At 52.6% G+C, this 16,102-nt stretch overlaps 1 protein-coding gene and 1 pseudogene across 2 annotated transcripts in view; one reads left to right on the top strand and one right to left on the bottom strand.

The window, feature by feature from the left end:
* The window catches only part of JPH3 (junctophilin 3), a 104,864-nt gene that overhangs the window by 46,638 nt on the left and 42,124 nt on the right, over positions 1 to 16,102 (top strand).
* LOC115895208 lies at positions 1,179 to 1,985 on the bottom strand (annotated as a pseudogene). The gene has a single exon (XR_004055381.1). The product of XR_004055381.1 is annotated as a prothymosin alpha-like (transcript).

Genomic DNA, 16,102 nt, shown 5'->3' with positions numbered 1-16,102 from the left:
CCTCTCCCACTTTAAATCAAAAGCTGGAAATGATTAATTGTAGAGAGGAAGGTGTGTTGAAAGTCGAGACAGGCCTCATGCACCAGGCAGCCTGGTTTTGGATGTAAAGGAAAAGTTATTGAAGAAGATTAAAAGTGCTACTTCAGTGAATACATGAATGATAAGAAAGCGAAACAATCTTAGTGCTGATATGGAGAAAGTTTTAGGGTCTGAAGAGAAGATCACACTAACCACAACATTCCCTTAAGCCCGAGCCTGATCCATAGCAAGGCTCAACTCTTTCATGCTGTGAAGGCTGAGAGAGGTGGGGAAGCTGCAGAGGAAGAGCTGGAAGTGAGTGGAGGTTGGTTCATGAGGTTTAAGGAAAGAAGCCACTTCCAGAACATAAAGTGCAAGGTGAGGCTGCGGGTTGCCCAGAAGATCTAGCTAAGATTGTTGGTGAAGGTGGCTACGCGAAACAGATTTTCAGTAATTTTCCATTGGAAGATGCCGTCTAGGACTTTCATGCTGGAAAGAAGCTAATGGCTGGCTTTGAAGGACACGCTGGCTCTCTTGTTAGGGGCTAGCACAGCTGAGACGTTAACTTGAAGCCAGTGTTCCTTGAACATTCCGAAAATCCTAGGGCCCGTAAGAATTGTGTAAAATCTACTCTGTGCTCTAGAAATGGAACAACAAAGCCTGGATGGCTGCACATCTGCTTACAGCATGGTTTCCAGAATAGTTTTAAGCCCAGTGTTATGATCTACTGCTCAGAAAAAGATTCCTTTTAAAATATTACTACTCACCCAAGAGCTCCCATGGAGATGTACAGGGAGATGAATGTTGTTTGCATGCCTGCTAACAACATCCAGCATTCAGCTTTCAGGTCTTATTATTATTATTATTATTATTATTATTTATTTTTAGAACAACTCAGCAAAATAAAATTCCTGTTTATTGTTGGACAACACTGTTTCACACATACATCAAACAGGCCAAAAAAAATAAACAGCAACTTCATAGACAAAAAAGGAAAAAAAAGAAACCTTTTATCTTTGGCCTTTTTAACCATCTCATACAAACCAACTACTTATAGTACAGCTAAGTACATACACAAAAAAGGTACTGGAATGCTCGGAATAAGATTGTTTTTCTGTTGTCGTTTTTGCTTTTTTTACAAGGTTTTTTTTCTCCTTTGAGATTATAATGAACATGGTCACACCACAAGTAAAGTCAGAAGTAGGACAGAGAACGCTCCGAAGGCTGGTTTGGTCATCCGAGATCATTAAAAATGGCTGACCCTAACAATATGTACAAAAATATAAAATGTAAATAAAAAATACAAACAAATTTCCTTTTTAAAGTACTTTTAAGAAAAAAAGCAGGGCCTTGGAAGTTTTGGTTCTTTTTTCCTCCCCTGTTGCAAATTCTCATGGTTTGGGTTGGGTGGTGGAGAGCGCGTGTCATCTGCGGGTGGCACTGCCCACGGTGGGCGGGCCTCTCTACTCGAAGGTGACCACGTTTAGATTCTGAGACGGGAAGTGGAGGGTGAATAGGTCACGGCGGCCTTTTTTTTTAGTTTAACTTTTCCTTTTTTGCTGTCTAGTCATCCTCGTCGGTCTTCTGCTTCTTGGTATCAACATCGTCATCCTCATCATCTTCAGCTGCCCGCTTGCCCGTAGCTGACTCAGCTTCCTCATCTTCATCTCCATCCTCTTCCTCACCATCACCTTCTTCCTCCTCTTCCTCCCCACCTTCTTCCTCTTCTTCGTCTACCTCATTGTCAGCCTCTTGCTCCCCGTTTTCCTCATTAGCATTCCCGTTAGCAGGGGTGTCTCTTCCATTTTCTGCCTCTTCCACAACTTCTTCTTCTCCTTTAAGTCCTTGGTGGTGATTTCGGAGCTGGTGTCTACGGCTGCGTCTGACATGGTGGGGCACGCCGGTGATCCAATGCAGGGGATTTAAAAAGAAAGCGAGAGTTCAGGGACTCTGGCGATAAAGCTGCCGGAGTCTGCGGCGGCGGAGGAGGCTGCGGCGAGCAAGGAGGCGGACGAGGAACAATGCAAAGATGGCTTTTCAGAGCAGCCAGTCCACGTCTTATTATTTAAGAAATACATTTCTGACCCGGCGCGGTGGCTCAAGCCTGTAATCCCAGCACTTTGGGAGGCCGAGACGGGCGGATCACGAGGTCAGGAGATCGAGACCATCCTGGCTAACACGGTGAAACCCCGTCTCTACTAAAAAATACAAAAAACTAGCCGGGCGTGGTGGCGGGCACCTGTAGTCCCAGCTACTCAGGAGGCTGAGGCAGGAGAATGGCATAAACCCGGGAAGCGGAGCTTGCAGTGAGCTGAGATCCGGCCACTGCACTCCAGCCTGGGTGACAGGCCGAGAATCCATCTCCAAAAAAAAAAAAAAAAAAAAAAAAAAAAAAAAAAAAATACATTTCGTGGCTGGGCGCGGTGGCTCATGCCTGTAATCCCAGCACTTTGGGAGGCCAAGACGGTTGGATCACGAGGTCAGGAGATCGAGACCATCCTGCCTAACATGGTGAAACCCCGTCTCTACTAAAAATACAAAAAAAATTAGCCGGGTGTGGTGGCGGGCGCCTGTAATCCCAGCTACACGGGAGACTGAGGCAGGAGAATGGCGTGAACCCAGGGGGCGGAGCTTGCAGTAAGCTGAGATCGCGCCACTGCACTCCAGCCTGGGCGACAGAGCAAGAGTCTGTCTCAAAAAAAAAAAAAGACATTTCGTAAGGCTGCCATAGACAGTGATTTCTCTGATGGATCTGGGCAAAGTGCATTGAAAACCATCTGGAAAGGATTCAGCATTCTAGATCCCATTAAGAACATTCGCGATTCAAGGGTGGAGGTCAGAATATCCACATTAAGAAGAGTTTAGAAGAAGTTGATTCCAGCCCTCATGGACGGCTTCAGGGGCTCAAGACTTCAGTGGAGGAAGCAACTGCAAACGTGGTGGAAATGGCAAGAGAACTGGAATTAGAAGCGGAGCCTGCAGATGGGACTGCATTGCTGCAAGCTCACGATCATACTTGAAAGACTGTGGAGTTGCTGCTTAGGGGTGAGCCAAGAAAATGGTTTCTTGCGATGGAATCTACTCCTGGCGAAGATGCTGCAGACATTGTTGAAGTGACAGCAAAGATTTAGAATATTCCTTCAACAGAGTCGATAAAGCAGCAGCAGAGTTTGAGAGGATTGACTCCAGTTTTGAATGAAGCTCTACGGTGAGTCAAATGCTATCAAATAGCATCACATGCTACAGAGAAGCCTTTTGTGAAAGGAAGAGCCCATTGATGCAGCCAACATTGTTGTCTTATTTTAAGAAGCTACCGCCTCAGCCTCAGCACTCACCACGCTGATCATCCACAGCCAAGCCAAGGCCCTCTGCTGAAGGCCCAGATGGTGGTTCACATTTTTTAGCAATAAAGTATTTAAAAATTAGGATTCGTAATTTTTAAAGATATAATGCTATAGCATGCTTAATAGACTACAGCATAGTAGAAACATAACATTTTTTCTTTTTTGAGACAGGGTCTTGCTCTGCCGCCCAGGCTGGAGTGCAGTGGTGCCATCATGACTCACTGCAACGTTGAACTCCCGGGCTCAAGTGATCCTCCTGCTTCAGTCTTCAGTGTGTGGGGAGGGTGCACACAGCTAGGCTAGGATGGCCTGGGTGGGGTCAGCCCCCATCTATCCTGGAGGCCAGGCAGGTGCGGAGCTTACGGAGGTGGCCACCTGGATGATGGTACCTACTCTTGTGAGTTGAGGCCCTTGGATCTCCGTGGCAGTCAACAGGACCATGGTGGCAGGCCCATGTGCTGGTCGTCAGGTGATGTCCCCGTCTGTGATTTTTCCATGTGAGTGTAGCCTTGACTGGGCATGTAGATCAGAGGTGACACATCCCGGGCACCTGTGCCACTCTTCCTCTCTTCCTCCTGCCCTGCACCCACTACAGACACAGCTCATTGGTGGCTACGTTCAGAATCTTCTCACCAGGCGGGTCCTTCTAGCGGCTCAGGACTGTCCTGCAGGCATAACAGGAAGTGAGCTGCAGGGGGAAGTTGGGGCCTCGTTGCTAAGAAGGGCAGTGCCTGGCCTCCAAGCTGGTCAGCGCCTGGCGGGGACTAGAACTCTCACCCAGGCCTCTCTTTCAGTCCTGTTCCTCTTCTCACACCCTTCACACCCAGGCTAGGCTCGGGGATTCTTGTTGATGACAGCCTTGAAATGTCCTCTAAACAGTATTGCTCTGGGGGTGTGCAAAACCCAGGGTAAGACCTGCTCAGAAAGGGGCTTCCAGATCCCATTGGGTCTCCAGCACCTGCTGTGTGCCTGGCCCAAGCTGGAGTCTGCGAGCTGTGCCACGGGGCCTCTGCCTGTCCCCGCTCTGCTCTCTGCTGTGGCTTCCTGGCTGCAGGGTTCTCCAGTGAGTTAGGGATCTCGACGGGCCATGCCTGGAGCTGAGGGTGGAGGGAGGCCCAGCAGGAAGCCCCACGAGTGGGCTCTGGTGAGGGTGAATTATCTACAGGAAAGTCACCTGGGACACTCTGATGGGCCGTCTAGGAAAGGCAGCCTTTAAGGACCTGAAATGGAGGGGGATATTTTTGATTTTTAAAAATTATTTCTCATTAAAATTATAACACATCCTCGTAAAAATGTTAAAACAGTGAGACAGATGCATATAAAGTCACCAGGTCCCACTGCACGCTGTCCACCCCCGTAGAGGCCATTACAGCATCTTCAGAGTTTTTTCAGCACATAGTCAAATCCGTGTCACTCGTACGCCATTCCCTTTTGTAGAAATAAAATCGTACCGTGCATGTTGCTTTATAGCTTGTTTTCTTTCCTCCTCACTTATATCAAGGTTGTCTTTCCACGTCAGGGTATCTACATGTGCGTGTTTCCTTAATAGCCACGTCGTGTTCTGCAACGCGGATGCACCGTGTCGTCCTAGCCTTACCCTAGTAATGAACATTTTGGACACATCTGATCTTTCAGTCTCATAAGACTGCAACAGCTATTCAAGTCCACCCTCCCTTGCTGCTAGCCTGGGGAATTCTGCACCCCGGTCTCCTAGAGCAGGCGTTGCTGGCTAGGTGATGTGTGCATTCAAAGCTGTGGGTAGATGCTGCCTCGTTACCCAGTTCAGGGCTGTCCTGATTTACCTTGGTTGGGAGGGAGGGCTCCAGGAGGAGGTGACCGGGTGGCCTTGACTGCTGTGTCACTGAGGGGCTTCTCCCTGCCGCAGGAATGATGACTCCCATAGATGTCCACATCCTAATCCTGGAACCTGTGGGTGTCACGTTCCCTGGTAGGAGGGATTTTGCTGCTGTGACTCAGTCAAGGCACCTGAGACGGGGGAATCACCCTGAATTATGCAGATGGGCAAATAGAGTCACGGGGGCTTTGGGGGAGGGCCACAGAGTCCGTGCAAGGGACCCTGGAAGCAGAGGCGATGCTACTGGAAGGTGGAGGGGGAGTCACAAGGCCTGGAGTGCAGGTGGCTGCTAAAAGCTGGAAAAGGTGAGAAACGGATTCTCCTCCAGGGAGGCAGCCCTGCTAAGACCTTGATTCCAGTCCCATAAGACTCCTCTTGACTTGTGACCTCTAAAGCTGTACATGGATAAGTGTGTGTGGTTTGGAGCCACTGTGTGTGGTCGCTTCGGCAGCTCCCGAGACCCGTACACTCCGCATTCTGGCTGGGGCAGGTCTGTCCCCTCTGGTGCTCCCATTGCTAGAATGGACATGCCCATTCCCTCCCTAAAGGCCCCAGGGAGCGAAACTCCAAAATGCTCCTGACAGTCTGTCCCAGGTCCTGGTGACTGCCAGGCACGTTTTCCACAAATCGAACCCCAGAGCCCCCTGTGGCAGCTGGAGCCCAGTTCTCATTGGTCTTCCTGAGAAACGGCAGTGGCTCTGCTGTTTGCTAGCTGTGTGGCCCCAGGCAAGGAGCTTCAGCTCTCTGGGCCTTCTTTTCAGTTCTGTAAAATGGGTTGAGCATGGGCATCCATTCGTGCATGGAAATAACTTACTATTTTGAGCCACCTAGTGGGGTTTCTTTGTTTCTTGGAGGGACTTGTTACTTGGCATTGCTGTGACAGCCGCTGACAGATACAGGGCCTGGTGGGTGGCTCTTGAAGGCGTACAGGAGAACCCTGTCCATGTGCTGTCCTCACACCATGGGCTGCAGCCACATAGGACCATTGCTCCTCCAGGACACGGCTCATCTTCCCCGTGTGAGTCTCCTGCCCCTGCCATAACAAAGCACCACAAAGCAGCTCAGAACAGCAGAAATGCACTCCCTCACAGCCCTGGAGGTCACAGGTCTAAACTCGAGTATCATCAGGGCTGCACTTTCTCCCAAGGCTCTCAGGAGGACCCTCCTTGCCCCTTCCAGCTCCAGGTGACTTCAGGCATTCCTTGGCTTGTGGCCGCATCACCCCAGTTCCCACCCTGAGTTCACAGGGCTGTCTTCCCTCTGTGTGTCTCTGTCTCCCGCTCCTAGGGACAACAGCCATTGGATTTAAGGCCTGCCCTATTCCAGTGTGACCCCATCTTAACTATTCCACCTGCAGAGGGCCCATCTCCAGTAAGGCCACAATCAGGTTCCCGGTAGGTGTGGATTTGGCTCCACTGTGGCCCAGGCTGCCCCCTGGGATTTTTTTGTTTTTGTTTTTTTGGTTTTTGAGACAGTCTTGCTCTGTTGCCCAGGCTGGAGTGCAGTTGTGCAATCTCAGCTCACTGTAACTTCCACCTCCCGGGTTCAGGTGATTCTCCTGCCTCAGCCTCCCGAGTAGCTGGGATTATAGGCATCTGCCACCACGCCCAGCTAATTGTTGTATTTTTAGTAGAGATGGGGTTTCACCATGTTGCCCAGGCTGGTCTCGAACTCCTGACCTCAGGTGATCTGCCCGCCTCAGCCTCCCAAAGTACTGGGATCACAGGTGTGAGCCACCATGCCTGGCCCTCGCTTGGGTTTTGAAACCTGTGCTGCTGACCTTCCCCCTCACCCCCTGCCCATCACGGCCCCCACCTCGGATTCACCTGTGTTTCCCGGTGCGTTCAGAACTGACCACTCACCTGGTATAACCTGGATGTCAGCTCAGCCCCTCCCCCTCCTCTCCCCACCAGATTTTCTTTATGTCCTCAGGCTCCCTGTGCTTACCATGGTGCCCCACGCCTGTGGCCCCCGTGTCCACACACCTGGTGCTTTGCTGACCATGACAGTGTTCCGTGGAGAAACTACCCGCGGGAGCACATGTGTGCGATCGACTTCACAGATGGCTCGGCCAAGTGGAGGGTGGGTTGTCTCGGTCCCCAAGAGAACACGCCCTTGCTTTCAGATGCCACGCTTTTCACACGCCCCTCACCCTCTCTATGTGTGGCTCTGCGCTGCCCCCACCTCCACCTCTGCATCCCCAGCCTCGGCCCTGGGCCTTGCTTTGTCTCTCCAGGGACACGGGGGACTCTGCTGCACGGTGGGTCACCTACCTCACCCTCCAGCTCATTAGGCTCCCAGTGCCTGGGCAGTCACACCATTCGAGCATTCAGCTTACAGTTCCACCCTCCCACCTGGAGGCAGAAAAAAGAAACAGGCAGGGAAGAAAGGAGCAAGACAGACCTCACTCCCTAGCATCTTGCTCCGCATAGAGTCCATTGCTTAAAGGTCTGTATGTTTTGCAGAACAGAGCTCCTACACACATAGCCCTGACAGATCTTTATAAGAGTGATCTGGGGCCAGGCACGGTGGCTCATGCCTGGAATCCCAGGACTTTGGGAGGCTGAAGTGGGTGGATCACTTGAGGTCAGGATTTCGAGACCAGCCTGACCAACATGGTGAAACCCTGTCTCTGCTAAAAATACAAAATTAGCCTGGTGTGGTGGTGCATGCCTCTAATCCCAGCTACTTGAGAGGCTGAGGCAGGAGAATCGCTTGAACCCGGGAGGTGGAGGTTGCGGTGAGCCGAGATTGTGCCACTGCACTCCAGCCTGGGTAACTAGAGTGAAACTTGTCTCAAAAAAAAAAAAAAAAAAGTTATTGGGACCACTGAGGTTTCCTCCATATCCACATCTGTGTAAAATGTGAGCTGACTGTATCAATCAGGACTTGATTGCGAGAGGCACAATCACAGCTCAAATTAGCTTCAGTGAAAAGTGATTTCATTGGCTCTTATTCCCTGGGTAGCTGCAGGCATAGCTAGATCCAGGTGCCCACAGTGTCAGAGCATGCTCTCCCTCACTCCCTATCTTGGTTCTGCTTTCCTCCTTGGGTTTAATTTCATGCTGCAGCAGGTGTTCCATGTGTGTTAGGAAAGGCCAGTGTGTCTGTGCTTACATAGTCCTTAAGGTTCTCAGTCCTGGAGCCGGGGAGAGACCCGTTTCTCCAGGGCCTAGAAAGGCTTCAATTGGCTCTGCTGAAGCCCCCTGCCTGATCTCTGCCTGTGAGGGATGTAATTTCTGATTGACCAGGCCGGGCACTTGCTCACTGCAGATGTGAGGGCAGGTGGTTGTGGGAGGGACATGCTGACCAGCAGCTCCCCTAGGACATGGGCAGGGGATGGTTCTCAGAGGACACTGAAAACACTGTCCCAAGCCCGGGGGAGCGGTGTGGGAGCTCATTCCTCACGTTCACAAGGAATGTGCCAGCGCCCTGTCAGTCTTCTTTTTTCTTTCTTCCTTTCCTTATCTTTCTCCTTTTTTTTTCTTTCTTCCTTTTCTCTCTGCTTTTCTTTTTTTTTTGAGACAGGGTCTTGCTCTGTTGCCCAGGCTGGAGTGCAGTGGCACAATCTCAGCTCATGGCAGCCTCCACCTCCTGAGTAGCTGGGACTACAGGTGCGCCCCACCTGTAGTCTTATTGTGTTATTTTTCTATTTCATTATTTCTTCACAGGGATGGGGGTCTGGCTGTGTTGCTCAGGCTGGTCCTGAACTCCTTGGCTGAAGCAGTCCTCCTGCCTCAGTCTCCTGAAGTGCTGGGATTAGGGTATGAGCTACCACACCTGGCCCAATTTTCTTTCTTTCTTCTTTTTCTTTTCTTTTGAGACTCACTCTGTCGCCCAGGCTGGAGTGCAGTGGTGTAATCTTGGCTCATTGCAACCTCTGCCTCCTGGGTTCAAGTGATTATCCTGCCTCAGTCTCCTGAGTAACTGGGATTACAGGCATGTGCCACCGTGGCTGGCTAATTTTTGTGTTTTTAGTAGAGACAGGGTTTCACCATGTGGGCCAGGCTGGTCTTGAACTCCTGACCTCAGGTGATCCGCCCACCTCGGCCTCCCAAAGTGCTGGGATTACAGGCGTGAGCCACTGGGCCTGGCCCAGTTTTCTTTTTATGGAAGTATGTCCACATACCATAACATTCGCCCTCTCAAAGTACACAATTTGGTGGTTTCTTGTGCATTCACCAAGTTGTGCAACCTTTGCCAGTGTCTACTTCTGGAACATCTTTACCCCAAAAAAGGAAATCCTCATTCATGAATGGTCCATCTCCCTCCCTTTGCCCCTCCCTTAGTCCCTGGCAACTGCCGAACTCTTTTCTGTCTCTCTGGGCTTACGTATCCTGGACCTTCCATGTGAATGGAACCGGACAGTACGTTCTTCTGTGCTGGCTTCTTTCACTCTGTGCGATGCCTTCAAGGCTTACCTGCATCGTAGTGGGGTCGTCAGGGCTCCCCTCGCTTTTGTGGCTGAGCGATAGCCCCGGTGTGGATGGTGCGTTTTGTTCACCTGCTCATTAGTTGATGGATATGAGTTATTCGGCTCTTGTCTCTTACAAATAACACTGTTACGAACACTGTATACACACCTTCATGTGGCTGTGTGTTTTCACTTCTCTCGGGTAGACACCCAGGAGAGGAGTTGCTGGGACCTGTGGTGACTCTGAGTTTAACTTCCTGAGGAGCAGCCAGACTGTTTCCAACAGCAGCTGCACCTTGGCGTTCTCACCAGCAGTGCCGGAGGGCTCCAGCGTGGCCTGTCCTCGCCAGCACTCACTGCTGTCTGCCTCCTGCTTACAGCCATGCTCAGGGCTGTGAGGTGCAGCTCGCTATGGCTGTGATTTGCATTCCCTGGAGGCTGATGGCGGTGAGCACCTTTCCGTGTGCTTGTGGACCACTGTGTATCTAGTTTAGTGAAAAGTCTACAGCTTGGGTTTTTCATAAGTATTTGCATCTCATTCCATGTTGAGTGTGTTTGTGTGTCAGCATCAGCCTCTCTGCCTGAGACCTCGAGCTCCCCCAGGGCAGGGCCCTGCCTGGTTCTGTGTTCAGGAGAGGTCTGGGCTGTGAGTTTGGGTAGGCACTGAGGGACAAGGCTGTGCGTCTGGTCCTGGGTATTTATCCGCCTGGCTTCAAGCCCTCCTCACCAGGCACCGTCTCAGAAAAGAAGGGGCAGGGAGCACCCTGGGGCCAAACCTGAGGGCGGCCCCCGGGCGCACGTCGCTTTTGCGGCTGTCATGGGAGACTCGGTATTTGATGAGCTCACCTTCTAGAGGGAGTGGCTGCAGAGCCTGCCGAGCTTTTGCCTTTTGCGGGAAAGGCAAAAGCTGCCTGGGTCCCTGAACCTTCCTGTGCCACCCAAGTACTAGGGAAATTACTAAAGTGTCAGAAGTCCCCAGGGTGACATTCTCCCGGCTCACCTTTACCTTTCTGGCTCCTGAGACCCCTGGACCTGGGCTCCTGGGGAGGAGATAAGGAAACAGCCTGGGTATTAGAGCCCTGGCTCTGCCACCCAGGGCCTCAGTTTCCCTGTCCACCCCCCCATAAGCGGATAAGAGTACCCCCCCCTTGAAGCTGCTGAGGGGTTATGTGTATGAAGGAGGTAGCACAGTTCCAATCACAGGGGTGATCATGCCCCTAAAGTTCATGCCAGTGAATGTGATCATGACTGTAATTGGAAATAGGGTTGTTGCAGATGTACTTAATTAAGATGAGGTCCCACTGGAGTCGAGTGGGACTGGTGTCCTTAGAGGAGAAGAGACACAGACACACACAGAGAAGGCCATGTGGGACAGAGGCCTGCTGTCTACACCCGTGCAGAGGAGACAACAAGGAGAGTGGGGCATGACCCCTGCCCAGGATACCCGCCTCTGGAAAGGCACCTAGCTACCCATCTTTGGTGCGGTCATCTCTGCAGGCGACAGAATGGCAGAGCAGCAGTCTGATCACTCTACTCCATTGCGTAAGAGTCCCCGGGATAAAAACCAGGCTCCCCAGCAAGATGTGTAGCCCTCCTGGAGTTCTGGCCTTGTTTCCGGCTGTCGCCTGGTCGGTATTCTGCACACCTGCCCACCGTCCTCTGGACGTTCCACGAGTACGTTTTGCCTTCCTCTTTGCGTATGCTGGTCCCTCTCTTGGGAATGCCCTTCCTTCTTTTCTTTTTTTTTGAAACGGAGTCTCGCTCTGTTGCCTAGGCTGGAGTACAGTGGTGCAATCTCGGCTCATGCAAGCTCCGCCTCCCGGGTTCACGCTATTCTCCTGCCTCAGCCTCCGGAGTAGCTGGGAATACAGGCGCCCGCCACCTCGCCCGGCTAATTATTTTGTGTGTTTTTAGTAGAGACGGGGTTTCACGGTGTTCGCCAGGATGGTCTCGATCTCCTGACCTCGTGATCCGCCCGTCCTGGCCTCCCAAGGTGCTGGGATTCCAGGCGTGAGCCACCGCGCCCGGCTGCCCTTCCTTCTTAGTGAGCTCCCATGCATCCTTCAAGACCCAGTTCAGATGCACCTCTCTGAACTCATCCCCAGCTCCCAGATGGGGTTGGCTGCTCCCTTTTTCAGATCCTGAAACTCTTGCTTTTCCGCCTTGATGTGGCATTTGTCTTTTCGGTATTGCTGGAATTCTGAGCTCCCTGAAGCTAGGTCAGCTTCCTTCTCAGCACTCAGCAGGCGGTGGGGGAGGAGGGAAGGAGAGGAACATTCTAATAAAGATGATAAAGATGAACACCTCTTCGTGGTTAGGTGTGGTCAGACCAGCCTGTGCCTGTGCGACCTGGTGCAAGCCTTCACCAATCTGAGCCTCGGTTTTCTCATCTGAGCCTCAGACACGACAATCTGGTAGACTCTGCTTCCCAGTGGCAGCTGGGGAATGGGATGGGAAGGAGCCCTGGGTTGCTCAGGTCGTCCCTGCCACCAGAAAGTCCCCAGAGTCATGACCATCAGCATCTCAGCCTCACTGCTTTGACCTTGGGGTCCGCAGGGGCAGGTTGCAAACCCTGCACGCTGGCTGTGCAGTAACCTGCAGGGGCTTCTCCAGCAGCACCTCTGAGGCCCGCCTGCCACGTGGAGATGCTGCTCCCATGAACTCTGACCGCCGCTCTGCCCTCTTCTCACAGGAACCGGTGGCCACTCGGCCTGGGCGTAACCACACATGTCCACTGGTCACCTGGTGGCCTTCGACAAGCATGTGTGATAAATCCCTGCTGGAGTTCGGCTCCGGGAAATGCCATCACCGCAGACCAGCTCCTCTTTGCTGGAGGCGTCCGAGGGCAAGGCCCGGCGAGGTTCCTCAGCCAGGGGCCAGTTTGCCTGAGGTCAGCAGGCAGCGCCTGGGGGTCGAATGTCTCAAGTGGGGCCCTGCTTGGTTTCTCCCTGAAGGTCTGGCAGGGTCAGACGCTGCATCAGCAGTAACCGCGGAGAGGGGAGAGTCCAGTCTGCTGCTGTGGGTTTCCTGAGCCTTCCCGCCACCCTGCCAGGGCCCTTGGGCTGCATATTTGAGGCACACAGCCTGCCAGGCCCTCTGGCCTCCCTGCGTGGCCATCAGGGAAAGTGGCTTCACTTTGCTGAGCCTCTTTCTCCCTGGTTACAAAACAAATAATTTTATGTTTTGAGACAGGGTCTTGTTCTGCTCTGTCCCCCAGCCTGGAGTGCAGTGGTAAGATCATAGCTCACTGCAGCCTCAATCTCCTGGGCTCAAATGATCCTCCCACCTCAGCCTCCTGAGGAGCTGGGACTGCAGGCATGCACCACCATGCCCAGCTAATATTTTTATGTTTTGTAGAGATGGGGTCTCACTATGTTGACCAGGCTGGTCTCCAATTCCTGGCCTCAAGAATTCTCCTGCCTCAGCCTCCCAAAGTGCTGGGATTACAGGTGTAAGCCACTGTGCCCAGCCAATAATGTTCTATTTTAATTTCCTGTATTCCCTAAAGAGTCATAACTGTTTCCAAGGGCGATCTTCAGAGCATGTAACCAGTGCAGTGCAGGCACCAGCCCACGTCCCGGCCCCCCGTGTAGGGAACCAGTCTGGCCATCTCATGGTCCCCGCATCTGCTCTGCCCGCCTGATAGGAGGCTCTGGATTGAATGAGGTTCGACAGAAAGTGCTGACTGTGAGCCTGGCCCTGAGTCTGCTCAGGGGTCTCACTTGCCGCTCTGCTGCTGTCACCATGCCATTCCCTTTGCCCACGTGCCCTCCTGGCCTCTGCACTGATGTCCTGAGTGGGACTGCTGGGGGTGGGGTACTGGCTGCATGGCAGTGGAGCTCGATAGTAGGTCTCGGGGGATTGTTGGCAAGCTGCACCCCTTGAAAGTTAACCGATCGGGGCCGGGCGCGGTGGCTCAAGCCTGTAATCCCAGCACTTTGGGAGGCCAAGACGGGCGGATCACGAGGTCAGGAGATCGAGACCATCCTGGCTAACCCGGTGAAACCCCGTCTCTACTAAAAAATACAAAAAAACTAGCTGGGCGAGGTAGCGGGCGCCTGTAGTCCCAGCTACTGGGGAGGCTGAGGCAGGAGAATGGCGTTAACCCAGGAGGCAGAGCTTGCAGTGAGCCAAGATCCGGCCACTGCACTCCAGCCCAGGCGACAGAGCGAGACTCCATCTCAAAAAAAAAAAAAAAAAAAAAAAAAAGAAAGTTAACCGATCGGGGTGCATGGCGTCAGCTTCTCTTCCTGAGCTGGTCAGCCCAGTGTGTGCTGTGAGCCAGGAGCCCTGCAGGCGTCTCTGCCTGCCTGTGTCGGAGAACACTCTCAGTGTTGCAGGTGCCGTGACACCTGTTGTACAGCCCAGGAAACAGAGTCTTGCATGCTGTTCCTTCCAGCCGAACCTTCAGCTGGAGTCACCCCAAAAGCCGCAGGCAGGAGAGTTCCCACAAAGGATGCAAACCTTCCTGAGATGCAGGTGGGTTAGGATTCCAGCAAAGGAAGCTCTGAACACCAGGGTGGACAGTCCGAGGCATTTGTTGGGGGGACTTACAGAGGGGGCTGCAGCTTCCTCGTGGGAACGGGGAGATGAGCAATGTTCTGCCCCGGTATGTCTGCAACAACGGGATCGGATGATGGAATTCATATGAGGGTGAAGGAACTTGGCTCAGGGCCGGGGCCAGTTTCCAGGCTTGATCTTCCAGTGTTTGCGGGCAGCAACCTGCATAAGTGAATCAGTCAGTGCCTGGGAACAGTTAAGGCCCTGGCTTGGGTTCAAGCCTGCAGGAAAAATGTGCAACTGGTGGGTCAGGGGCGGTTAGGACAGAGGAGGAGGAGGAACGCGGGCCCCTACGTGCCTTGGGCGTATGCTTTTCTTTCTCCGGGCATTCGCCTTTCTCCTCTGCCTCATGGCTCACCTTGGGCTGCCATAACAAAATACCATAGACTGGGTGCGTTTTCTCCCAGTTCTGAAAGCTGGACAGTCCAAGAGCATGGTGCCTGTGGAGTTTCACTGGGGGCTCGCTCCTTGGGCTCCTTCTCGCTGTGTTCACAGGGCTTTCCTTGGTGCCTGGAGAGGATCTCCCTCTCTTCCGCTTCTTATAAGGCCACCAGTTCCATCAGATTAGGGCCCCACCCATAGGGCCTCGTTTAACCTTAATTACCTCCTTAAAGGCCCTATCTCCACATACAGGCACCTTTGGAGTGGGGGCTTCACTTGAGAACCTGAGGGGGACTCAGCCTGGAGCACCTGGTGTGTTAGGAGGAGGCCAGGCCAGTGCTGAGCACCCTGCCTGTGAGTGAGCCCTGCTTCTCAAGGAACAGTAAAAAATAATAAAAAGGGGGAGGCCAAACTGACCAGACCTAAAATAACAGCATCTTAAGGTCTGACACTGGCTGCAGCATGAATGAGCCTGAGAACATGATGCTGAGTGAAGGAAGCCGGTCACAAAAGGACAAATGTGGCATGCGAACTCTCTAGACCAGGGAAATTCATGGGGACAGGGAGTGGACTGGGTTACCAGGGGCTGGGGTGGGAGGAACGGGAAGTGGCTGCTTCCTGGGTGCAGGGTTTCTGGTGGGGGCGACGACAGTGCCCTGCAAGTAGACAGAGGTGACCGATGCACAGCATTGAATGTGCTGAATGCCACTGAACTGTGAACTTTAAAGTTGTTAAAATGGCAAGTTTTATGTTATGTTTAAAAATCATATATAAATAAAAAGGATGTCGTATTAAACGAGAAAAACACATCTCTCTCAAGTACCAGTCACTCAGTGTAGAGACTGCTCTGTGAGGTCACTGTGCCCAGGCCTCTTCTGTCTTGAGCCACTCCATCTCTGGGGTGTGACCCTGGCTTACCCCCATGACCGCAGGAAGACCATGAGCGGTCTTTTAAGAATGTAACCTAGGAGTTGCCCCGAGAACGGTGCTCACATTCTGTTGGCCAAAACTCAGTCACATGACCACACCTAGCTGCAAGGGAGGCTGGGAAATGTAGCCCTTCTATGGGAGGGGGCATGTGCCTGGCTGACAATGGGGCTTCAGTGCCGTGGGAGAGGAGGAGCTGGTGGTTGCCAGGGGATGGACAGCTGTCTCCACCACACCTGGCCTCACAGTGGTCATGCTCCAGGACATAAATGTCCCCTCTGTGGCAGAGTCTTCCCTGAGTGTGGAGGGGACTGGGGACCTACATTCTGGTCTTCACAAGATGGCCCCCTACTCCAGAAGGCACCATGTGGCCCACGCTTTGGTGTGAAGACACTGCCTGTGTGTTAACAGGCCCGACACCAATCTGGGTGCAGGGCAGGTGTTCAGCAAACGGTGAATGGACACCTGGGAGCTGGCTACCTCCTGTGGTCGCAGGGCTACCAAACAGTGCACAGCATTTGTACCCCAGCTTGGGTGTCCTGGCGGGGATTCTGCATTCTCTGCCTTTGAGAAAAGGGTGGGAGAGTTAGGACAGGAATTTTC

Source organism: Rhinopithecus roxellana, chromosome 20 (assembly GCF_007565055.1).
Source record: "Rhinopithecus roxellana isolate Shanxi Qingling chromosome 20, ASM756505v1, whole genome shotgun sequence".
Taxonomy (NCBI): Eukaryota; Metazoa; Chordata; class Mammalia; order Primates; family Cercopithecidae; genus Rhinopithecus; species Rhinopithecus roxellana.
Note: the sequence above shows the minus strand (reverse complement) of the source record. Positions and strands in the feature narration are given on the sequence as shown.